Source organism: Arvicola amphibius, chromosome 1, assembly GCF_903992535.2.
Source record: "Arvicola amphibius chromosome 1, mArvAmp1.2, whole genome shotgun sequence".
Taxonomy (NCBI): domain Eukaryota; kingdom Metazoa; phylum Chordata; class Mammalia; order Rodentia; family Cricetidae; genus Arvicola; species Arvicola amphibius.
In genome coordinates, this window is record NC_052047.1 from 22,893,247 (window position 1) to 22,917,998 (window position 24,752).

The 24,752-nt window shown below is 37.4% G+C and overlaps 1 long non-coding RNA gene and 2 pseudogenes across 1 annotated transcript in view; 2 read left to right on the forward strand and 1 right to left on the reverse strand.

Moving 5' to 3' along the window:
* Positions 1-24,752, reverse strand: part of LOC119815208 — a 271,911-nt gene that overhangs the window by 147,022 nt on the left and 100,137 nt on the right. The gene's annotated exons all lie outside the window — the stretch shown is intronic.
* On the forward strand, positions 7,170-7,276 carry LOC119806103 (annotated as a pseudogene).
* Positions 18,524-18,854, forward strand: LOC119815198 (annotated as a pseudogene).

The following is a 24,752-nucleotide window of genomic DNA, read 5'->3' on the forward strand; positions in this document are numbered from 1 at the left end:
AAAATGTAAAATACAAGTTCTGAGCTCTGTGTAACAATCCACAGAACCCTATATCAAATAAATATTTTAAACTATCTAAATATATATTTATACTGTAGACCGTAATAACTCTACGTTAGCATCAATGATAGCCGAAAAACTACTGAAACATCAGGAGGTACATTTTTAGCTCAGCATGAGGAGATTTAGCTGAGGGATTCCCATTAATGTCAATATGGGCTGTATGCTTCAATCTTAACACAAGCTGTGTTTTACTTTTATCCGAAAGCACACAAGGAAGAGCTCCCCCAAACAGAGAATCCTAAAATTTCTAAGAACTAGTTTATCTATGTAAATAAATACCCATCCACTGTTAAGTTCGTGAACATAGAGTAGTCTTTTTATTCTGTGTTATTGCTTTCACCTTAAAAGCAAATCCAATAATAGTTGCTGTAAATTTTAATTATAATAAATGATGGCTGTCTTCTGGAGTAATATTAACCTGATAAACCTAATCTAGCAAATAATTTAATTGAATATTTCACTGAAAGTTCTTCTGGAGAGTTGCTTAATAGCCCTATAGTTATCAAAAATATTTATCTAATGTCCCACTAAGCTACTTTATATGGTTTCTTGGTGACTAGGCAATCTATAGTCTAAAAGAATTCATTAAATAATTCTGAGTCTTTTGTATTTATTTTTGTCATATATTTTTTACAATTTTTTGCCTCATATAACCATATAATTGCATTTAAATTTTAATGATCTTTTATAAAATGTGAAGGGAGTTTTGAAAAAAAAAAAAAACAAAAAAAAAAAACAAAAAAAAAACATCATTTGCTGGCAATAAGAAAACAAATCAGGTAATTTTTAGAAAATTCTAAAACAGAATTTTTTCAAAGTATTTTAATTTGGGTAATTGGATGACTGAAAAAGCAATTTGTAATAAATAAAATGTACCCAACAAAAATTGTGGATTAAGGCAAATTACATAAATAGATTTACTTACTATGAGAGGTAACAATGGGTAACTACCAAATATTTTCATTTCCATGCTATACTATTTGAACAAAGTGAATTAAGTAAATGCTCATGACTATAAATATTTTCTGTATCAAAACTGTGGAATAATATATACATAGCAGCTGTACTAATTAGAATTTTTATTGTTATGAGGAAACACCATGATGAAAAAGCAAGTTGGAGAAGAAAGGGTTTTTTTGGCTTACACTTCAACATTGCTGTTCACCACTGAAAGAAGTCAAGGAGAAGATTCTGGAGGAAGGAGTTAATGTAGAGGACATGGAGGAGTGCTGCTTACTGGCCTGCTTCCCATGGATTGCTCAGCCTGCTTTCTCATAAAACCCAGGACCACCAGCCCAGCGATTACATCACTCATACGCGAGGTCCTCTGTGATAATCACGAACTGAGACAGCTGGATCTAAAGGAGGCGTTTCCTAAATTGAGGTGCCTTCCTCTTTGATGACTCTAGCTTGTGTCACCTTGACACACAAACCAGCCGGTATACCAGGTAACCAAAAGCACAGAGACTCCCAATCTGTCAACATGCAGAACCTAATGACTGCGAGGTGCTCAGCCCTAAATGGAACATCCATATCACACCCGTCCCAAAAGGGCTAAGAGATAATAGAACAAGAGAGGGTAGGCAGATTGTCAGGGCAAGGAGTGGTTCATTAGATGAAAGAAACTGCATTTACCAGAAATCACGGAGCAATCACACTTATAAAGACCATGACAACATGCACATGACCTGAGCAAGTCACAGACTGACAAAATCCTAGCATATGGGGTAAATGGAGACATGAAATCCCAATACTAGTTGAAGAGCTATTGACATCTGACAGCTGCTGGAAGAGGGAGATACAGTTTTCTTTAATGATGGAACCACTGGTAAACTGACCACACACCTGAGCAGGTCCCACTCCCAAGAGTAGCAGCACAACACAAACTGGACTTGATTGGATAAGAAAAAAAGAAAAGTAAATAAAATTCCAGGCCAGGCTCATCTATAGAGCGAGTGTCAGGGTAGCCAACACTACACAGAGAAACACTGTCCTGAAAAATCCAAAACATCAACAAAAAAAGAAAGAGAGAGAGAGAGAGAGAGAGAGAGAGAGAGAGAGAGAGAGAGAGAGAGAGAGAGAGAAAGAGAGAGAGAGAGAGAGAGAGAGAAAGAAAGAGAGAGAGAGAGAAAGAAATGGGGAGGAAGGGATAGAGTGAGGGAGAAAGAAGGAAATAAGGAAAAATAATTTTTAAAAAAGAAGGAAAAAAATTATTAAAGTTGATGGGAAGGAATAGGAATGTGAAGATGTTGATTATCAGAGTTGAAAGGACCGAATATATCCAAAATAAATTGTGTGAAATTCTCACACAATTCATAATGATATTGTTAAAAAGAGATATTTCAAATCCCTGTTCCCATTACATATTCAATAGTAATAGCACACAGAGACATAGAACACAATCTCATTTATTACTTTATTCCAAGTGACGGTGAAGGATTAAGATTTTCTTTTCCTATAACAGGAGAGAAAGTTGTGGATATTCCTGCGTTTGCCCCCACACTTTCAGATTAATAGTCTCTGTAATGAATGTAAAGTACTCCATTTCTAAGAATGTTTCTGTTTGTTATTATCACCGAAGAGGCCACACAGAAGCTGTACTTCCTGGTTCCTGAAGACACCACTCACCAGTTGTCATTCCGGGTAAGTACATTAGACTCCCAGCTTGAGGTTTGCTTCAACAACAACAACAACAACAACAACAACAACAACAACAACAACAACAACAACAACAACAGGCAGAATTAACATGGGACTGCTGTAAAGGAAACACAGACTAAAGATGAAATGTAGTTGCTACTGTTACACCAACATAAAATTCTACTATTTGAAATATCCCTAGAATATTAAAATTCCCAATGGGAAATCAAAGAAAATCCACTTTCAACTCTTCACACCTAACGACTGAGTGCCTGGTGCCTCCTTCATGGTGCAGGCCAGTCAGGACTATCTCACAATGCAGGGTGGCAGGCCTGCAGCAGACAGTGGGTTTGTTCGCTCGTTCTGAGGAGAAATCTGGAAAATTCTACTACTGCTCTGCCTCACAACTCATAGCCTTTTCCAACAGTATCTCATGCTCCTTCACACAATCCAGAGATAAAGGAATATGTATTGGCCCTTTTGCAGATCAGAGAAGCTAAAGTTTTGCAAGATAGCAAAATCAGAAAGAAAATGATTATTTTAAGTTCCTGTGAGCTGTTATGGAGATGTACTGAAGAAAGACATCTCTCCCTCTCCCTCTCTCCCTCTCTCCCTCTCCCTCTCCCTCTCCCTCTCTCTCTCTCTCTCTCTCTCTCTCTCTCTCTCTCACACACACACACACACACACGCACACACTACTTCAGATGAATGCCAAGTACTTTTTATAGTGAATGAATTAGTAACATTTATCTTTAGTGTTTATACCAGACTAGAGAGGAATATATGATTTAAGAAGTATACTGTTTCCCAGCACTCGGGAGGCAGAGGCAGGCAGATCTCTGAGTTCGAGGCCAGCCTGCTCTACAAGAGCTAGTTCCAAGCTGGGCGGTGGTGGCACACGCCTTTAATCCCAGCACTCGGGAGGCAGAGGCAGGCGGATCTCTGAGTTCTAGGCCAGCATGGTCTACAAGAGCTAGTTCCAGGACAGGCTCTAGAAACTACAGGGAAACCTTGTCTCAAAAAACCAAAAAAAGAAGAAGTATACTGTTAATAATATTGTTATATACCCTACTTATTATACACAGGGGAAAAACTTGTAATTTTCAGTCTTTGTCTTTCATTTTCCAATCTATAACTATGGTTAAGTGACAGCATTTAGTTTTCAACTAATTTTCAATCACACTTCACAGTTCGATGTGTCCTTCAAAATTGTACTAAATGAATATACGAAGAAAAAATCTACTAAAATATATGCAAGAGGAAAATGAGCATGCCAATACATTTTGTCTTAAGGAAAGATGTCTGTGCTTCTTATAATTATTTAAGAAACCTGGCATAACATAATGAATGTATTCCAACAACCCCTGGAATTAGGGCATGAAGAAAAGCTGTGTTTAAGGATCCCATCAACACTTGAGATAAATATGTCTCAAAAACTACTGGGGTATTTTATTCACTCCCCAATTTAAATAACCATGTCTTCTTTAGCCATGCATGCTGCTAGCTAGGATATAGGCTCCCAAAACTTCCCTTTGATGTGGTTCTAGAAATGTATGGATGTTAGAAGAACATGCATTCGGGTCACACAATTATAACCACACAGTCAAGTAGACCAAAGTTTTGAGACATATAAGGAGATTTAAAAATCACTGTTGTTTCCACTCCCATAAGTTTCAGGGTTTAACTCTTTCTCAACCCTTTAAGAAAAATGCTTAAGACAACACAATCTGCACTAATTTCTATATTATTAGGAAGATAAAACAGGCTTAATAACTTAATCTTGCATAGCTTGGGTGGAAGATGGGGACACTGAAGGAAAATACTTTCATAATGTCAGGACCTAAGCAGACAAGCATTTTGTATTTTAAAACATTTATTTTTTCCACTCCCCCTCTTCCTTTCCATTTTCCTCCATCTGCCACACCCCATTTGTCTCTGTACCCATACAAATACATGCCATGGCACATGTGTGGAGGACAGAAAATGATTTTTGGGGGGGCATTTCTCCCCTTTTACTATGTGGGTCCAAGGGGTCAAACTCAGAACTCTGTTCCTCTGCCTTGGTGGCAAGCTCTTTTATCCACTAGCCTATAGGATCTTTAAATGGTTGTAAGTGGTGGAGCAGAAAAAAAAATCCATTTCATTTCCTGTATCACTCCAAGTCCCTTTCTAGTTCAAAGTTCGCATACTAGCAACTCATTATTTTTCACTGGGAACGCGCAATAGCCTTGCCATTCATCCGGTTCCGCCTACTCTTGCCCTTAGCTCACCTCCAGTTAACTATCCAGCCAGCAAGGCAGTGGTATCTTTTCACAAGATCAATTAGGTATACCATTCCTACTTATCACTATCTAACTTCCATCTTTCTTACACTGGCATTTTAGAGGCCCGAGTCATGTAAAGTCATGCCTATCTGACGCGTCACACTAGTCCAGCTACATTGACTCATCTAGGCCTAAAAACAACATTTGTTTCGGTATTCTTGCATTTGCTCTCCTAGACGGTGCTCCATGAACAGAATCCCATTCTAATCTGTGTCTCGCTTCAAATTTTACTTCTTAATAGTCTTTACCTAGCCCTCACTCTCAAGTCAAGCGACACATACCTAATCTAAATTATTTTAAACATGGGTATCACTCTCTGGAATAAGTCTTAGTAAATTATATAGTAAAGCATTATTATTGTATTATCACCCGAATGTATGTTATTACCCTACCCACTGATCTTTTGATAAAAGTCTATTCAAGCATTCCCTGCATTATCTGTTTAATTAAGCTGAGAGACATTATTCAAGTCAGATAGTATTGTTTTTCTAACTCCTTAATGTCATTCTAATTTTTTAATGTTTTATGACTATAACTATACACAATAATCCAAGTAAGATGATTTGAAAGCACATTCATCTCAAAACCATAAAATATCCTGCATCAACTTCATTTATTTATTAATGAAACATGTATGTACACTAGGATGACCTAGAATCTTCCAGCCCACTACCTCAGTCTCCCATGTGCTAGGATTGCAGATACGTACTATTTTATCTCTGATATGTGAGGTTTTCATTTGTTTGTTTGTTTGTTCTGAAGGACGAATAACTACAGCAAACACAATGTACCTGACCCCCCCACAGTCTTCCTTTCTCCACATACTGACAGTACTTTCCCTGGGTTCTTTGCAGAGGTCTGTGTGAAGTTGCAGCAATCCAATGGCCACTGCTCTGCAGAGTTGGGAGTCTAGGTGTGAGTCCCAACAGCCAGCTTCAAATCTAAGAGCTGCAGGAAAGACTGACTCTCGAATATAATCTTGGTCTTCTGGCTTTTTATCAATGAACCATATGCTCCACAAGGAAGAATAACACAATTAATCTTTGTCTACAAATCATCATTTATTTAGAGAAAACATAGCCAAGAAAATTACCCAGTACAAGTACAGGGAAGACACAAATCTTAGAATGAAAAAAAACCTGTATTTATCAGCACACAATGGCCTGAAGTACCTTGAATACACTAGGAATATAAAAGTTATGGTTGTATCTTATCAGTATTGTTCATAAATGTTGCTGGCTGAACTAAATGTTTCCAACGGACAGTAACTGATCTAGAAATAAAGAGATAAATAGGAAGCTACAGAAAGAGATAATTTAGTGAATGATACTACAATGGCTAGATATCTACAAGGAGAAACATAACACCTAGACAAGGCCTGCTATCTCTCACAATTTTTTAAAAAAAATTCTTAATTAATTTTTTTCCCCAGACAGTATATTCCAATCATGTTTTCTTATTCCTCATCTCCTCCCAGGTCCTCCCACCTCCCCCAAAATCCAACTCTACTCTTTCTTACTCTCTTCCTTTAGGAAAGAAGTAGTCAAATACAAACAAACAAAATACAAACCAGAATTTTAAAAACAACAAGCAAACAACAATAACACAAACTAAATCAAGAAGAAGAGCCAGAAAGAAGATTTAGTTTAGACAGGAATAAATTTGACATGAATTAGGACAGCCTTGCCTAAGATCTGTATACCCTACTTATTGTTTCTCTATCAAAGGAATAAAACACATCTCAGATGCTGAGTATATATCTGAAACAATGGCCCGATTAAGAATATACGCATTTCCTCTCTCCAAGTTTATTTTTATAATATGTCTAGCATATTTAGAAGAATTAAATTTATAGGGTCCAGAAGCACGTGGAATAAGGAGATTCAATTCCATTATAGTCCCCTGAAATGGAACCAGGAACAGAAGCAAATGAAAATTTCATGTATACAAAAACTCCTAAGCTTTGACCCATGATAAAGGGTTTCCTAGAAAGTCACAAATAAAAGGTGTGGACTCATAGTTTCCCAATCTCTTAAGGGAAAAAAAAAAGCAAAAAAGAGTTACAATTTAATTTGAATTTGCCCTTTCATTACCCATGTGATTACCTAAACTAAATAATCTTTACAAATAATCTCTTTTAAGAATAGGATACAGCAAGACTTTGCTGGTACACTCCTCCTAGATAAAAGGGTGGAGAGAACAGCCCTTACTGGAGAAAACCACAGGGCTGACAGTACTACCCAACCTTAAAAAAAAGAGTAGGATACAATTCTGTACCCCGAGACCACTTGAACACAGCCAGGAATAAGCCAGGTCCCTGGTAAAACTTGGAGAGTTGCTTATTGCTTATTGTTCTTGACAGAAATAAAATAGGTTCTGCTTTTGGTGGGTGCCTCAGGCTTTGACTTGCTTATTTGTATTGTTTGAGAGTATCTCTATGTGGTCCTAAATAGTGCAGAAGCTGGTGTAGACCAGGCTGCCCTTAAACATGCTGTGATTATGCTGTTTCTGCCTTTCCAGGGATGCCGTTGTAGATGGCAGCAACAACGCCCATCTCCGATTTACTTCTGAGCATTTTTCTTTCTTTTTTTCTTATTTTTATGGTTTATTTAACTTTATTTTATGTGCATTGTAGGTGCCTTGGTGTGAATGTGTCAGATTCCCCAGCAACTCGATCTTCAGACAGTTGTGAGCTGCCATGTGGATGCTGGGAATTGAACCCTGGTCGTCTGGAAGAGCAGTCAGTGCTCTTAACCACTGAGCCGTATCTACAGCCCCTTTCTTAGCATTTTCCTGAGTTACTTTCAGCTGTCTACTTGATACAACTTAGGAGAACTCAAATGTGAAATTGGGAAGATAGGATTGGCCTGCCGGTGTAGCTCTGAGGCAGTCTTCATTGCTAGTCCTTGTAGGAGTGCCCAACTCACTGAGTGGGGATACAGTTTCCTGGGGCAGCTGGGCCTGGGCTCTATAAGAAAGCCAGGAATCACGAGGTTGTGAGATACCAAGAAGCGGAGTTCCTCCGCAGCCTCTGCTTCAAGTCCCTGCTCTGCCTGAGTGTCCGTCTGGCTGCCCTTAATGACGGACTGTGACCTTGAAGTAGAAACCGAAATAAACCTTTTCCTTCCACAAGCTGTTTTTAATCAGTGTTTTTATCACAACAACCGGATGTACCTAAACATCCCTTGTATCTAAGTCAGGAAAAAACCAAAACAGTCAGAAGTCAATAGTGTGGACAGCCTGACATCTCTACTTAAGAACTGTCATTTAATAATTGATCTATTTAATAATTGTCATTTAATAATGTATGCTATTTAAGTGTTAAACAGTGCATATGCATACATCTTTTGGGCAGTACAAACTATGTACCAAGTGCCACAAATTCTAAATTTACAACTTATGCCCACATGAGTGCACCCTGTGTGTATGTGTGTGTGTGTGCATGCGCACATGCATGTGGTTATATATATATATATATACATATATATATATATATATATATATATATATATATATGCTTGCAACAGAGAAAAATAGGTGGATTAACATAATTCCTTCTTTCCTCAATATCCTTGGCAGGAAAGACAACCCCCCCACCGGTACAAAAGCTGTTCCATCTGCCATTCTACTGCAAGCGCAGTTCGTTTCTTGGAAAGATGATTTATGGGACAGCCAAGCCTACCTTTCATTAAAAAAATATATTATTGTGGAGATTGTCCATGAAATCTCTGGTGAAATTACAGAATGTCTAATACTCTGAACCCAAGGGTTAGCAGCATTTTCTCTTCCCATTCCCTCAATTTTTCCAATGAATGACTCAGGTTCATGGTCTTATGTGACATCACTGCTCAACTACACATGATTTATCAAGAAAGGTGTTTTGTTAAGAACCCAATTCTGGGTGTGACAAATGATATTTGCTAATGAACAATAGGTAACTGTTTTGGTTGAAGTATCTGTCTGGCTAGTGATTCCACACAGGCAAGGAGTAGATGATTTGCTGGAAGCACTACAGTGGTAACTGCTGTTTTCTAATATATTGACTGTGTCATAGGCGGGACGAGATAAACAGTTAAGGGTTTACAAAGATGTCCCCTTGGGTTTCATAGTCAGATATTTTGCACCAATCAGGGCCCACTGCCATCTTTCAATACAGTGCATTCAAATCTACTTATATAACACAATAGGCAGATTCCTTTCTTTCTAACATTCTCACTCACCTCAAAAGTCAATCAGAAATAAAAAATATTTAAAACTTTATTATTTTCCTTATTAATAATAATGTATTTTCAGTATCTTTGTATTTTCTTGAGAGTCATTTAATTTGACTGACTAGTCTTGCATCAACATGAGAAGCCAAATGTAATCAAAGGATTCTACAAATGAATGACAAAGAAGCACTGTATCTTTTCATAGGACTGGATGTTCAAACACAACAATAAGTGGAGGAGTTAGCACTGCTTGGTGTGCTCTCCTAGCCCTCTCACTGCCAGCCGTCTTATGAAAGGTTGGTAAATCTTTAGAATTCTTTTTTTTTCCAGTAGGGGCTCTAAATTTGCATTTTAATAATTTCTATTTTATGTTTCCACTAATTTCTCATCCTAAATAGTTCCCTTTATTAATAATATACAGGCTATGCATGATTTATTTTTGTAACTGACTGTTACTTCACTAATGGTTTGATTTTCCTCCGAATTTCAGATGCCATTAAGCTGTCAAGTTCAATTAACATATTAGTAATAAGCTGGGGATAGCAAACAGGTTAAGAATAATAATCACACCTCAAAGCAGCCCTCAGAACACTGACTTAGGAAGACAAAACCATGTTTCTTTAACTCAAACAGATCTTTCACGTGTCAGAAAGAATGAGCAAGTCGCCAGAGCAAACCTTGCTGCTGTTTTCCAAGGGATCTGAATTCTCCAGCTTTTCCCTCCCAGATGAGTGCTTGAGACCATTTTAGGAGTGTGTAGTTGGAAATTATATTTTCAGATAACCTACATTTTCTAAACCAATTTTAACAATTCTTAAAAAAAACGCCAGTATGATTGTAATTCCTCAAATGTTTCAGGAAGGAAAAGGGAGAGCGCAAAAAAAGTATTTTCATCATTCATCCTCCAACCAACTGGACAACACTTGCTGTCAATTATCCAACGATCAGATCCAGGACAATGTGCTAGGTACCATCACTGTACCTCAAATTGGTTTTCTTCTAAAAGTTAAATTACATTTTATACACACAGACGCCTTAGTTCACGCTGCTTTTGTGTTTTAAAAGCATGTTTCTGCTCATTAATTGACAGTTGCAATTCATGAGCATATTTGTCACAGAAAGTGCGACACATAAAGGATAGTTTCCTTTGAGAATAAATTGCTGACTTTGAATCAGTAGAATATAATAACCAAATAAGACCTGAAAACTATCATTAATGCTAAGGCTCCCTGATTTATATTCCATCCACGTGACTGACTTGATATGTACATTTGGGCAAGGCATTTATGGCTAGTATTTCTTACTTCTCTACCATGTAAATTAGCAATAGAAATATAACCTCATGGTTTGAATTCGAGGTTGGCGTATCATATCATATGATGTTAAGCAACTAAAGAGTCACCAAAACATTTTATGAATTCTTAAGGCCTTGTAGCAGTACATTTTCTTCATTAGCAATTTTCTGAAACATGTCTCTAGGCTCACAGTAATAGAAAAATAACCTGGAATACTGCAACTATGGCTGTAAATTTCCCCTTAGCACCTAATTAGTTGACATCGAGCATGGCACCTCTATGCATTATTATGAGCTTGAGCTTCTGCGTGGAGAGGTACTACATTAAAAACAGAATTTTTGTACAAGAAATTCAATAATGGACCTAAAGTATTATACATGCCATATGCATTCAATAAGTATATTATTTCTTTCCTTCGTTCTTTGCCTAAAATAGGAGTGAATTTTTATTTGGCCATATAGTAGGAGAATGTTAATGGATCAGGAGTCCTTCGGCTCCATTTATTGTAAAGACCTACTTTTTGATTCATAAATTATAAATAGAAAGTTTTGTATTAGTGAGGATCTGGGGAACAAGTGAAAAAGGAGAGAAGCAGAGAAGTTTTTTGGGGTGATAGGGAAATTCTAAGCTTTTTTTAAAAACATTTTTTATTTATTTATTATGTGTACAGTGTTCTGTTTGTTTGTTTGTTTTGTTTTGTTTTTCGAGACAGGGTTTCTCTGTAGCTTTGGAGCCTGTCCTGGAACTAGCTCTTGTAGACCAGGCTGGCCTCTAATTCACAGAGATCTGCCTGCCACTGCCTGCTGAGTGCTGTGATTAAAAGTGTGCACCACCACTGCCCAGCCAGACAGTACATTTCTATATGAACCAAGAATTATTAAACAATTACAGAAAACCATCAAATTTAGTTTACCATCATGGATTGACTGAGAATGGTCCCCGTGTACTCAGATGTTTGAATACTTGGTCCACAGGTGACACTGTTAGGAGTTTTAAGAGCTTTGGCCTTGCTCGTGGAAGTTTGGTACTACTCCAGGCCTGGAGCTTTTGAAGGCATACCCCCTCCTGCTTCATTTTCTATGTCCCTGCTTGTAGTTCATGATGTGAGCCTTCAGCACACTACACCAGCAGCCTGCCAGTTCCCCACAACATAGACTCTCAGTCCTCCAAAACGACATGCCGAAATATACCTCCCTTCTCTATGTTGTTCAGATTTCTATTTTTAAACACCGCAACAAAAAGTAACTATACAGTTACTAATATATTTTTGGTTTTTTGAGATAGGGTTAATCTGTAGTTTTGGAGCCTGTCCTGGAACTTCTCTTGCAGCTCAAATTGGCCTCAAGCTCACAGAGATCCACCTGCTTCTGCCTCCTGAGTGCTGAGATTAAAGGTGTGCGCCACCACCGCCTGGCCTACTAATATTTTTTATTTTAAAATTATTTTTAATTTTTATCTTGATTTTTTTATTGAAAATAGTTTTTTCATGCAATATGTTATTATTATGATTTCCTCATTCCCCAACCCTTTCTAAATCCTTCTCATCTCCCCTTTCATCCAAATCCACACCGTTTCTATATCTCTATACTGACATTTTTAAGCTGGGAAACTGCATGAAAATCTAGATACTGTGGTTCAGTTTACAACTCAGAATATCTACTAGGAGTGAACCCACATTTTCTCAAAATAAAGATTTATTACTGAGGCCAAATATAAGCCCCTTCCTCTTTAAAGGCATGGGTCCTGCCAACTTTTAACACAAGCCTCACTAACTCTTCTATCCATTCTACAGTAACATACACAATAGAGCCATTCACTTTAAACTTGAACATCCTTTGGAAGGGTAGAAGAAGTCACATAGTTTATAACAATATGCCTTTATAATATAAACTAAATAATTTAACTAAAAGGATATCATCTTGCAACTTAAACCTAATCCAAAATTCTTTTCTCAAGGAAGACAGTCACTAATAAAGTATTGTAACAATAGCATAGAAACTTAACAGGGAACCATTAAAAAATATCTGCAAAATCTTCTTTTTCAATAAATTAAGTGACCTGAATTATTTCACCAAATACATAAGGCACAAATGTAAATGGTGGATAACAAACCATTAGTTGTCGATTTTTTAATTAAACAACACTGCCTGCAAATTTAAGGCTCTAAGCATGACATAGGGTGCTGCCCATCCTTGCTCACATTTTGAGTAATGGCATCCAAAGCCCAAGCATGGTAAAGCAGGCACTAGGACTGGTTCCCTTCCTGGAATGTCAGGTGCCCTTCCCATGATACTTTAGATGAACAGAACTTCCTATCAATGGTCCATAATGTCACTAAGCATTCACAGTGTGAGTCACACTCATTTTATAGATACAACTTCATAGGACATACAAAGAAAATTCTGAAAGGTGCAGGCACAAGGAATAAGAAACATGAACATAGAAAAGGACCAGCAAATTGGAATTTTTTTTTTAAAAAATCTTGTCTTATTAAAATGGGATACATTACAAAACACAAAATCCTCAGGCATAGCATTAAACAATATCTTTAAAAACACCATAAAAAAAAAAGGTTATGGATCCCTCCACTGCCTGTTGCCCTTCAGGTGTCTGCTATTTAGCAGTGTTACCTAAATGGGGAAGATGGGAATATTTAGTAAGTGTACCCAATAATATAACCAAACGAGCTGGAAGCCTCATTGCCTGAAATAAGCAGGGGCATTCATCTAAAACACTGCTGTGGGTGTTCTCTTGAGAACAACACAACTAATGGATTAAAATCAACCACCACTTCGCTACGAAATGAGAAACAAGATCGCCTCAATCACCAGAAGGGAAAACCGATGCATACCAGGAGTCCTTTACCTCTGCGAAGGCTCCAGAAGAGCTAGCCAGAAGGGTTGTTACAGCACACATATTCTACAGTGATCACCAGATGCTACACAATCAACACTGTATCACTCATTTACCTGGAGAGTCTGTCACATCTGTGCACAGCGGTCACAGCTGTATCCAAGCCAGACAATGAATGTGTTCACTCTTGGAAAAACAAGGCATCTCGCATAGTCTCCTCTTATGGAACACAGTGCCCTGGGAATGGGGCAAGGATTTTGGAGGCATAGTTAAATGCGTACCTTTACATTGTAGCCGGGAAAGGTTTAGTGCATGTTCATTTCCTTCTAATACACCCTTCGTGTAAGCACTCATGTTTCAGAAACACAACGGGAAGACCATTTTTATAATTCACACTACTTAAGAACACAGAAGCACTTATTAAAAAACAAAACTCAAAAGAAATCTTTGCTAACCTAAAAAAGAACTCACTTTCACATACTGTAAATGTCACTTGAAAAATAAAATATGTAAATAAATAATCAAGCACTCTTTCTAATAAAATATATGATTCCAAACAATCAAAAAATAGCATACTGAAGCATACGACGGTTTTTACAGAAGATGTTTCAGTCACATCTCTTCCTGAGTTTATAAAAAGCCCCACATGTGGGACTCCTTAATACAATACTTGCTAGGGAAGGGGGGTACAGATATGAGTAAATCAAAGCTTATCAGTAACACCTTGAACTTTCAACATTTACATAGGATTTTTCTTGGTCCAGGAAAACATTCTAAGCAGGTAGCATTCATTCCATCATTAGTGCCTATCTCAGCCTAGGAAGATGGGGCTCTGTTTCCAGAACACAGGGATTCTAACAGGAAGAACATGACACCAAACTTTCTATGTAGGCATTCCAACAATTACCTCCGAAGCAAGACTACTGAAGAAGCAAATGATGTCAAGCATCTCTCTCTCTCTCTCTCTCTCTCTCTCTCTCTCTCTCTCTCTCTCTCTCTCTCTCTCTCTCTCTCATACACACACACACACACACACATACACACACACACACACACGACACAAAGGAGATTTGTTAATTTCATAACATCAAAGCTCAACTCTGGTCACATCATACTTGTTGATATTTGTACTCATTGATTCAATAATGTTCCAGAATATGAGATAAATATTATGTTTACTCATACACTGTTACTTTTGAAGTTTCATTTATTGTTGTAAACCTACATATCTTGAAGTGACAAATGCTTCCTACTTGTGATTGCAGTAAAGTGTTGCATTATTTCAGGAAAGCCCTCACCAACAGAGTAAGTGTACAGTTGTTTAGAATGACTGTTCTAAGCATGACATCATCAGCCGCAAAAATTCTAGCAGTTTTTATAATCAAATTACTTTATAGTTGTGTCTTTTGATTAATGAATGAGTCAGAATTTTGTTTTGTATGTGTACTTTTCAATCATTAGCAGTATGTATAATGATACATGATGCTGGAATTGTTTGAATGTGAGCAACCAAGCTTTCAAAGGATTACACATAAAATAAAGTTCTGTTAAGGAACTGAATGCTCAATTCCACAAACGCTCCAACTTTTAATTTAAAAATTTGTATCTTTGGACAAAAGGAATTGCCGCCAACCCTGAGGACCCAAGTTCAACACTTGAACCCCCAAAGTTGAAGGGGAGGATACTCTCTCACTAGGTGTCCTCTTATTTTTCATGTGTACTATGATGCTTGGGAAACACATGCATGTGTGAGCACACACACACAGAATCATTCAGTAAATATCTCAATAATCAATAAACTACTTTTTTTTAAATGGGGAAAAAGTCCAACATCTGATTATTAGATAAAAGAATTGGACGCCCCCACATGAAGTCTCCATTAGTAGGCTATATATCACTATCTTAGGCTCTATGCAAATTCTTTCCTCCAATCCGTGACCTGTGACACGGTACCTTCACTCACCCTCCCATCCCTCTGCTTCATATTCTCACCCTACTATTTCTTATCTCCTCCACTCTGTCAATAAAAGTCAAGATACAGTTACTCAAGGACACAAGGATCTCATGGAAACCTGTCCTCCAACAGAAGCTTACATCCTTTCTCCCCTTTGAGTTCATGTTTTCATTAATATCACATATTTATCATTATCTTTTGCTTCTATGATGTGTTTTGAGACCAGAGATGATGATGTCATCTTTACATTATAATCTGAAAATCACATGGGAAATTATCTCCTGGGCAAATTTAATGTATGCATAACAGATACCTCCAAATAATTTCTAGCCATTGACTTCTTGGCTTTGCCAAATTTGATTGGTAAGTTATTGATATTGATTGGTAAGATCTAGACTTTGATTCTTTGGGGGGGGAATGGTGATTTCTAAAGCCCAATAATAAGTGTCTAAAATATTAGCCATTAAATATTTGGTGAACTATTTCTTTGCTCCGAATATTAATAGCCATTCTATGATTATGGCTTCAGAGCTGTCTTCCTCAGAACAACTGATATTTATTCTTACGGTATTCAAGGAAATATTCTTATCACACGGCTGACTTGGCTTTTTCGCCACCAGGAGAACAAATGGAGGCAAGCATTGAGGAAAGATAACTGCTAGTCCTTTTGTGGGAGGTAAGAAATTTTGACACCAGTGAGGATGGCTGGAAGTGTATTTAAAATATTGACACAGGATTGGCAGCTGCTCCCATTCTGCCTGAAAGGTTTACTACTGGCAGGGACTCCCAGCAGCTGCTTCTTGGAAATGGGAGAAAACATTTGGACAGTTAGGATAGCCTGATTTCCCCCCTTAAAATCTGTTTGGCAAAACTTCCTGGCACTTAATAGAATCCTGTAAAAAAAAAAAAAAGATTTTTTAATGTGTTCACATCTCTTTGTAAAACTTATATTGCCAGTATAGATAATATGTTCAGAATCTGTAATTTACACAATTTTCTTATTGCTGGATAATTTCTCTTCGTTTAGCTTTTACAAATCGAGACTGGATTACAAGGTAATATTAGTATTTTTAATAAAACGATTCTTCATAAAGAAACTTTCTGTTTGAAGTGATGATAATTATTTTTCCGGGGGAGCATTTTTTAACAGGAAAACGAGCTTATAACAGAGACAGTGCTCCTCCACCACACTGATAAGTTCAAAATATTCATTAAGAAATCAGTTTAACTGCGTTGGGACTTTTGAGAATGCATTCTTAAGCATTAGTGACATTTACAGGCATAGTTCAAGCCTCTTAACTTAGCCCTGCAAGCGTCATATGGTATAAACCAGCACAAACCATCTCCTCCACTCATGACCTCTGTGTAAGATTGTAAGATAACCACTACCCAGGGACATGTCATTGTATACTCAACTTTCATAATAATTTTCTGAGCATTTCCTTTCCTTAATGGGTGTTCCCCTCTGACTTTAACTGCTTTTTCTCATTCACTTGCAAGTAAGACATGGCCTCTGTAGTGCTACCCCTTATCTGAGGCAAAGCAATCTAAAAGATATTGATTTATGATGGCTATGTAATTTACACACTCTGCAATTTTCCTGTATGATTTATTCAAAAAATAGATTGTACATTAAGCTTGGCATTCATTATCCAAGCCTGTTCCAGTTTCGTATTAAACCTGTATCACATTTGTTTGGAAGATTTATGAATTTCAAGTATATGTAATTGTTTGGCAGGTTTTAAAGTATTTGAAAAATCAAAGTAATGCTATAGAAATATTTGTGCTAAAACACTGGATAAAAACCATTAACATTGGATACTTAAAGTTACATGAAGATAGACACTGGTATTAAATATATATATATATGTATATATATAAATATATAAAGTCACTACAACCACCTGATACCCACAAGGAACTCTGTAGACACTCCCCTCGACAAAACTGTTGTCAACAAGGATATCTTTAGGGACCCAGCCCTGAAACACAAGCCAAGGTCACGTTTGAGGAACGATACAAGACAAGGCAGAACAAATGGTTTCTCCAGAAGCTTCACTTTTAGGTATGTAATATATAATACACATGTGTGAGAAGCATAATAAACATGAATTTTAATAGTCACATTTCAAGAAAATAAATATAACCAAAATTATAAGAACTATCCATTAATAAGTGTTATTTTAGAGCATTTATCGATCTATAAAAAATACTCACTCTTTGCACACTATTATTGCTTTCCTACCAAAAAAAATCCTAATATCTGATGATAAAAATGACAATACATGAATACTTTACATATAAGAATAATGGGTAGCCCTAATTATTCTGCCATAAAAATCTCATTTTCGCAGTAATTTTTGAAGAAATTTCCTTTAGTGCTTTGAAATTGCTAATGAAGTATGAAGTTTTAATTACTGAGTTTTGCCAATAATTGAGGAGATATAAGCCATTACTTTCTAAATGTTACCTAGATTCTTTCAATAACTGCTAGATAGAAAGATGTATAGATGATGGATAGTTAGATAGATAAATAGATGCATAGATAGGTGATAGATAAACCATACATAGATATATGGACAATGGTATATATTTATTGATGATAAATTAGTTGTCAAGTCACCAAAGAAAACTACATTTTCCATATAACCCAAACAGAATTAAAATGTGTATTAATTGTTAATTTGTCAGGCTGATACAGATTCTGGGAAGGAAAACTAGTAATAACAAAAACAAACAAACGAGCAAAAAAGTCAAGTGATAGGCAGAGGAGCTAACACGCTGAGGATAGATGCCACCGATTCCATTGGTGACATAAAATACACTACCAGCAAACTAATCATAGGGTTAGCACTGTATCTCATTAGTTTTACTTCAGAATAAGAAAGTAATCGAGTATGCTGACAGAACCATAGGCCTTCACCTAAGACATTAATTGAGCATAGGTGCTTCAGAGACACAGAAGAGTGAGAACCTGGCATCACACGATGGGATTCCATGAACGTATACCCACAAGAAAGCTTTTCAGTGAGATGTGCAAGTGAAAACTAACAATATTTGTGTTTTGATTGTAATATACAACAATGTAGTCTAGAATGATGGAACTGAAACATCTTAAATGAGAGAAAGGAGTAGCAGTGGCCTCTTTTCCTTACTTCTGGGAACCGGCTGCTTACTGTCGAAATGGGCAAGTTCATGTAGCCTGCGAAAGTGGTGCTCATCCTGGCTGGACGCTACTCCAGATGCAAAACCATCATTGTGAAGAATGTTGATGATGGCACCTCAGACTGCCCTTACAGCCATGCCCTGGTGGCTGGAATTGACCGCTATCCCCGAAAAGTCACTACAACCACCTGATACCCACAAGGAACTCTGTGGACATCCCCCTCGACAAAACTGTTGTCAACAAGGATATCTTTAGGGACCCAGCCCTGAAACACAAGCCAAGGTCACGTTTGAGGAACGATACAAGACAAGGCAGAACAAATGGTTTCTCCAGAAGCTTCGCTTTTAGGTATATTTTTGTTTACATCATTAAAAGTTTAAAAAAACAAAAAAAGATAAGAGAGAGAAAGAAAAGACAATGAACAGATTTCTGCCAGAAAAGTGGCACAAGACAAGCCACAAACTTAGAAAATTATGTTCCATTGTACTCAGAGTTATATCATATCATTAAAAAACTAAGTGTGCTTATTATCTTGAATATACAAAAGTAAAATTTTTATTACCTCTATGCTCTAATAGTCTTTCAAAATTTATAAATATTCAAAGGATTGCAATTTTGATTGCATAGTCCCTAAATTATGAAAAAGGTGACATGTGATTAAGTTATGGTGGCCTCTAATAAATCATTTGTAGTCATTTACTTGGAAATGGGACCTTATATAACCTTTCCTATTATTAAAACATATCAATCGAATCAACTTAATTTTCAACTCAGATATTGCTTTTCCTACCTGCCAGAGCACATAATGGGGCTTTTACTAAATATGAGTAATTAATTTTTAACTACAGAAATAAAAGACTCTGCAATTTGAGGACTTGATTTTCTTATTATTTTTAATGTGGAAATGGTTGCCCTGATGGTTATTATTTGGCTGAATGGATTGCAGCGAGGCTCCCTGGGCAGCTGCTGACATAATGACTGATTGTGTGCAGCACGGAGAATGGGAATGATAAATTTTGAAAGGCTCTGGAATTTGTGAATAACAAAAGTAGCTATAGTTTCTAAAATCTAACCATTTGTTCTCAGCAACAAAAGAAGACTCAAAAGCTTTTGTTTAATGAAATGACTCAAAAACAGGATACAGATGAATTAAGGGTTATCTCTACCAGCAGAGTTGAGCAGGCAGCTTGTGTGCCCAAGGAGGGGGATCACGAGTGCAGACTGGTTAACAGGGAATAAATGGCATTAATCTGATCTTAGCCCCTTTCAACACTATTCTATTCTCACGGCACTAATATCTTCATTTTTGAAAGCCTCAGAAAATTTTAAGTAACTTCTGCCTAGACAGTTTCATTATTATTTGGAAATATTCCATTATCAAAATATTACTTCAATGAATTTGTGCCAAAAACTACTGCAAATAATTGAAAAAAAGTAGTCACAATCTCTGACTGCAACGTACACAAGTTGCATAGTGTTAAGGGACCGATTCTTCCGATATCTCACTTTCCTTTTATATAAAGTGGCTATTTTTAAGACTGAAGCGCTAGGTAAGTAAGATAGCATGCTGGACAAAGCACTCCAAGAAAGGCCAGTGACAGCTGTAGGTGTGAGAGGACAGTAGCAGTTGTACCATTGCCATCCAGAGGAAACCTAAGTGACCCTCACTCTGGCAATGAAGGAGTGTGGTACCAACTAAAGAAGTATAAAAACTGATGAGAACGTAAGAGTTCTGTCTCAGTCAAAAGCCCTCCTTCTATTAATCTTTACTCTGCTATGTTACTGAAAGGACAATGACTCAAAAGCAAAACAAAACAAAACAAAACAAAATAGCAAGATAAATGAAATGCCTGGTGGTAGGGATAGGAATTGTTTATATTCAGGATAAAACCTTAAAACTGAAGTAAAATTTTACCATTGCCGTTAGTAAACTTAATTTCCTAGAGTTTCAGTTGTTCCTATAGTTGCCCTAAGTTTGTATAGTAGTCCAACTTTCAACTCCTTAATGAATAGCTGTACATAGCGGGAACCAAGTTTTGCATATGCACTGTATTTTTCTCATGCATTATAATATGATTATGATAGTTGTATAAATCAATTAGTTCTGATTATCTGTATTGTAATGAATAATATGGGAATGTGATCTACCTCAAATATCTTGTACCACCTTATCCTTCTTTTGCGATGATATGATACAGAGCCTACACAAGTTGAAATCAGGAGTTCCATGGTGAAGTGGTAAAGATTCAGACTGTTACTGAACTAAGAGGAGGCATCATATGCATGGAGATCATGGAACAAGAAGATGCTGGTGGCTAGACATCAAAAGCAGACAACGTCAGTAGTGAAAATCATACTTGGAGAAGCCTCAACTAATGGAAGTCTTATTTCCAAAGGCTTTTGGGAATGTTCATTGGGTCAGAAGTTTGTTTTTCTTTAGACCTCATTGAAGTGTCGTTAAGGAGGTTATAATCCTGATCAGCTGATCAAGTCCATTATAAAAAATCTGCTTCGTGCCAAGAGATTACAATTTCTGGTCTGGGTAGAGACCTAATATTCCATCTGGACCAAACCCATCACTGAGGTATCATGCCTAGGAAGGTGGCTTCAGTTTAAGTCATGCCAAAGAAGCAGAATAATTATTATTTTAATGAGACAACATACATTTCCTTCCCTAGATTCCTACCCTATCAGCTACTGTGAAGTTGTTAAAAGGTTAACTGGGTCTGTTCACCCTTCTACGCATGCCCTGGTTTGGCAAGGGGAAACTTGCTGTTTCCGTTTCCTTTGTATTTTCTAGGGATGCTAACCAAAACCTAAGCATGCTTTCCCTGACACTTCAGGCTACCTAACTCTTTCTCTAAAGCTCTGTTGCTTGCCATTTGGCTGCTTGTCTTTCAAATGTTTGACCTTTCTGCCTGTGTAACTCAAATGGCATTGCTTTTTCCTTCACACTGCTCCTCCAGGTAGCTGCTGATTTATAGCTTGCATGTTCTTTTCTTAAATGCTAATAAAATTGTCTTTTATGTTCCATTTGAATCTCTTCTTAAATTTCTTTATTAAATGTACTGAGAACCTCAAAAGATGACCCAGAGTTGCCAGGTATCATATGATGGTCACAATGGGACACTAAAATTTCTGGGAACATGGGTAATTTTAATTCTGAATGAGATTCGTGGACTATACTCCTAATCGAGCCCTTTAACATCTGTACAATTAGACATACGTCTACGAGCTGAGCATGGTGGCATACACCTATAATTGTAGCTAGCACTCAAGAGGTTGAGGCTGAAGAATTTTGAGCTCCAGGTCAGCCGAGTTACATAGTACACCAGGTAAAAAAGATAGAAGGGAGGGAGAGAGGGTAGGAGGAGGGAAGAGAGGGAAAGAGGGCGAGAAGGAGGAAGGGAGAGAAGGAGGGAGGAATAAAGAAAGAAAGGAAGGACAGATGGAAGCAAGCCAGTTAGGCATCAAGGCAGGCTGGTTTCATTGGGCTAGTGAATTTCAGTTCCTTCACCATTTTCTTTATCTTTTTTCCCCTCATTTTTTATTAAAGATTTCCATTTCCTCCCCTCCTCCTCCCCCTTCCCCCCCTCCCTTCCACCCATACCCCTACTCCGCCCCTCTCCAAGCCAAAGAGCCATCAGGGTTCCCTTCACTATGTTAAGTCCAAGGTCCTCCCAACTCCCCCTAAGTCCAGGAAGGTGAGCAACCAAACTGACAAGGCTCACAGTGAGCCCGTCCATGCTGTAGAGTCCAAGCCCATCGCCGTTGTCCTTGGTTTCTCAGTCCTCCTCCACCGTCAGCCACATTCAGAGAGTCCGGTTTGGTCGCCTGTTCCATCAGTCCCATTCCAACTGGACTTGGTGGTCTCCCGTTAGTTCTGTCCCACCGTCTCAATGGGAGAACGCACCCCTCACAGTCCTGACTTCCTTGCTCATGATCTCCCTCCTTTTGCTCCTCATCTTTAGGTGATTTATAAAATTCTGCCAATGACCTGCAACATACTCTTCCATTTGTTCCACACGCAAATCTTTCTCCACCTTTTGCTACTACATGAATGCTTATCCCCACTTCCTTATGAAACATCAGAGAACATCTAAAACCATCCATCACTTTACCCCTTAAGTTTCTTCAGCGAACATTTACAGTTTATGGTTTTAATTTACCCATTGCTGCTTTGTTGGATGCTACCCCCTCAGCAGTAGCAAATGATTTCCAGACCACTTCTGTCCAGATTCAGAATAAGCCAGTTGCCTGCTCAATACATTTGACACCAGGTGTCTGTGGCATGAACATTTTGAGTCAAGTCCCCAGTGAAGAGGCTAAAACTATGAGGTTGTGTTTTTATTTTCCAGAGTAATCAGACTGTCATCAGTAATAGCCAGGTAAATGATCTACTAATAATAGGAATTTGAATTCAAATTCCTCCACTTTCAATTATTCTCTTAGTTCAGATAAACCATCCCCCAAACAGGATGACCACCACCCTACTTTGTCATCATGTTACTGGAACACAGAATTGCTTTTTTTTTCTTTTAGTTTTCAGTGTGTGAGACTGTGCATTAACATATGCCTGACTTTCTCTTATGTCCTCACAAGCTAACTAACACACAGTACCTGGGTTAAACATGCCTTCTGTGTTTATGTCCTGCTACCTGCTTTGTACTTAGTGGACAGAGACATCTATAAGGCATCTTCTTCCATGACGGCTCAGTTCCAATACAGCTTAAGTCTTGCTCTGGTCATAACCTTTGGTCTCAATCAGATTCTGCTTATATGTCATTTATTTATAGGTTCTTTATTAAGAGACTCAACCTCTCCAGTAAATTTTACATTTTTCTGTTGTGGCTCATTCCCGAACCAGTTGAACTATCTCTTACTTGCTGTAGTCACTTGATAGCACTGGTTTGAGGGTATCCTGCATGAAATTTTCATGAAGACACAATGTTTTCTTGAACATTGAGCAGACACGTGTCCAGTACAGCTCTTCAACTCAAAAAGTTAATGCCTTTTCCAATGAATTAACCACCACCACCACCACACACGATGGAGTCAACTTTTGCTACTGGAGGTGAGAGCACAAACCCACCACACCATTCCCATGTATCTTCCTCCACGGTTTCTCTTGGAGATTTTTTTCACACATCTTCGCAGCTTCAGGAAGCACTTTTCATTCCTCATTGAGCCTAAAGCATTTACCATCTTCACTGTAAGAAAACATTTTATGGCTTCTCTTTAACATTCGCAAAGTATAAGCGTGTTCATAATTGGGACATCACTAGGTCAAATGAACTTGAATAGGATTACTACCGACTGCCACCCTTGTTAGATCACCTAGAAGGCTGAGCCTCCTAACTGGCTGGGAGAATATTTTGCATGGATATGCAGAGCAGAGGGATGAATCGGTTGTTAGGTAAGACAGAGCATACACCTACCCTATATTACCCAAAATACCGTACAACTTAAAATTCATGAGTTAAGCTGCAGATAAAAGCTCTTCTAAAGGACCCAAATGCAGGTCACAGGAACCACTTCGGGTGACTTACAACTGCCTATAAATCCCCTTCCGATCACCAGCATACAGTGGAAGACACAGACACACATAGATACTAGTGAGTAAAAATAAAAATAATCTTAAAAATGATTTAAAATATATGAATTTTCATTCATATTTTCAGAACATGGCTGACTTCAGGAAGATGAAGAAAAAAAAACCAAGATTTAAAATATATGAATTGAAAAAATCCACTGATTTTTTTTCATGGAGAATGAAAACCCAGAGATCCTGTTTTAGCATATTTGTATTTTCAAAAACCGTTTAAGAATTTTAAATATATAATTTGCCTATCTCAAGAAATTTTTATAAAACAGAATTTTATAATTTTATAAAACAGAACACAATGACTGCAGGTAAACAAAACCTTAAAACCCTGGTCTATGGACAACAAACAAACAAACAATGAATTTTCACCCAGAAATATTTTGGGGATCTGTTCAGTAAAGAATTTTAATGTAACTACTAAGAGTTCACTCTTTTAACCCAAAGTATATAACACTGAATAAACTGAACCATCACAATACACAATAAACTATAAGAAGCATGGAAAACACATTTATTAAGAAAGTGTTTTTATAAATGAATGTGTTGTACACTGATCTACAGTTTTCATGTCATTTATGTTGACTTAGGAATAGGACAGTTACACAGTTGTAAGTTTTAAGTAGAGAGTCAAAAATAGAAAT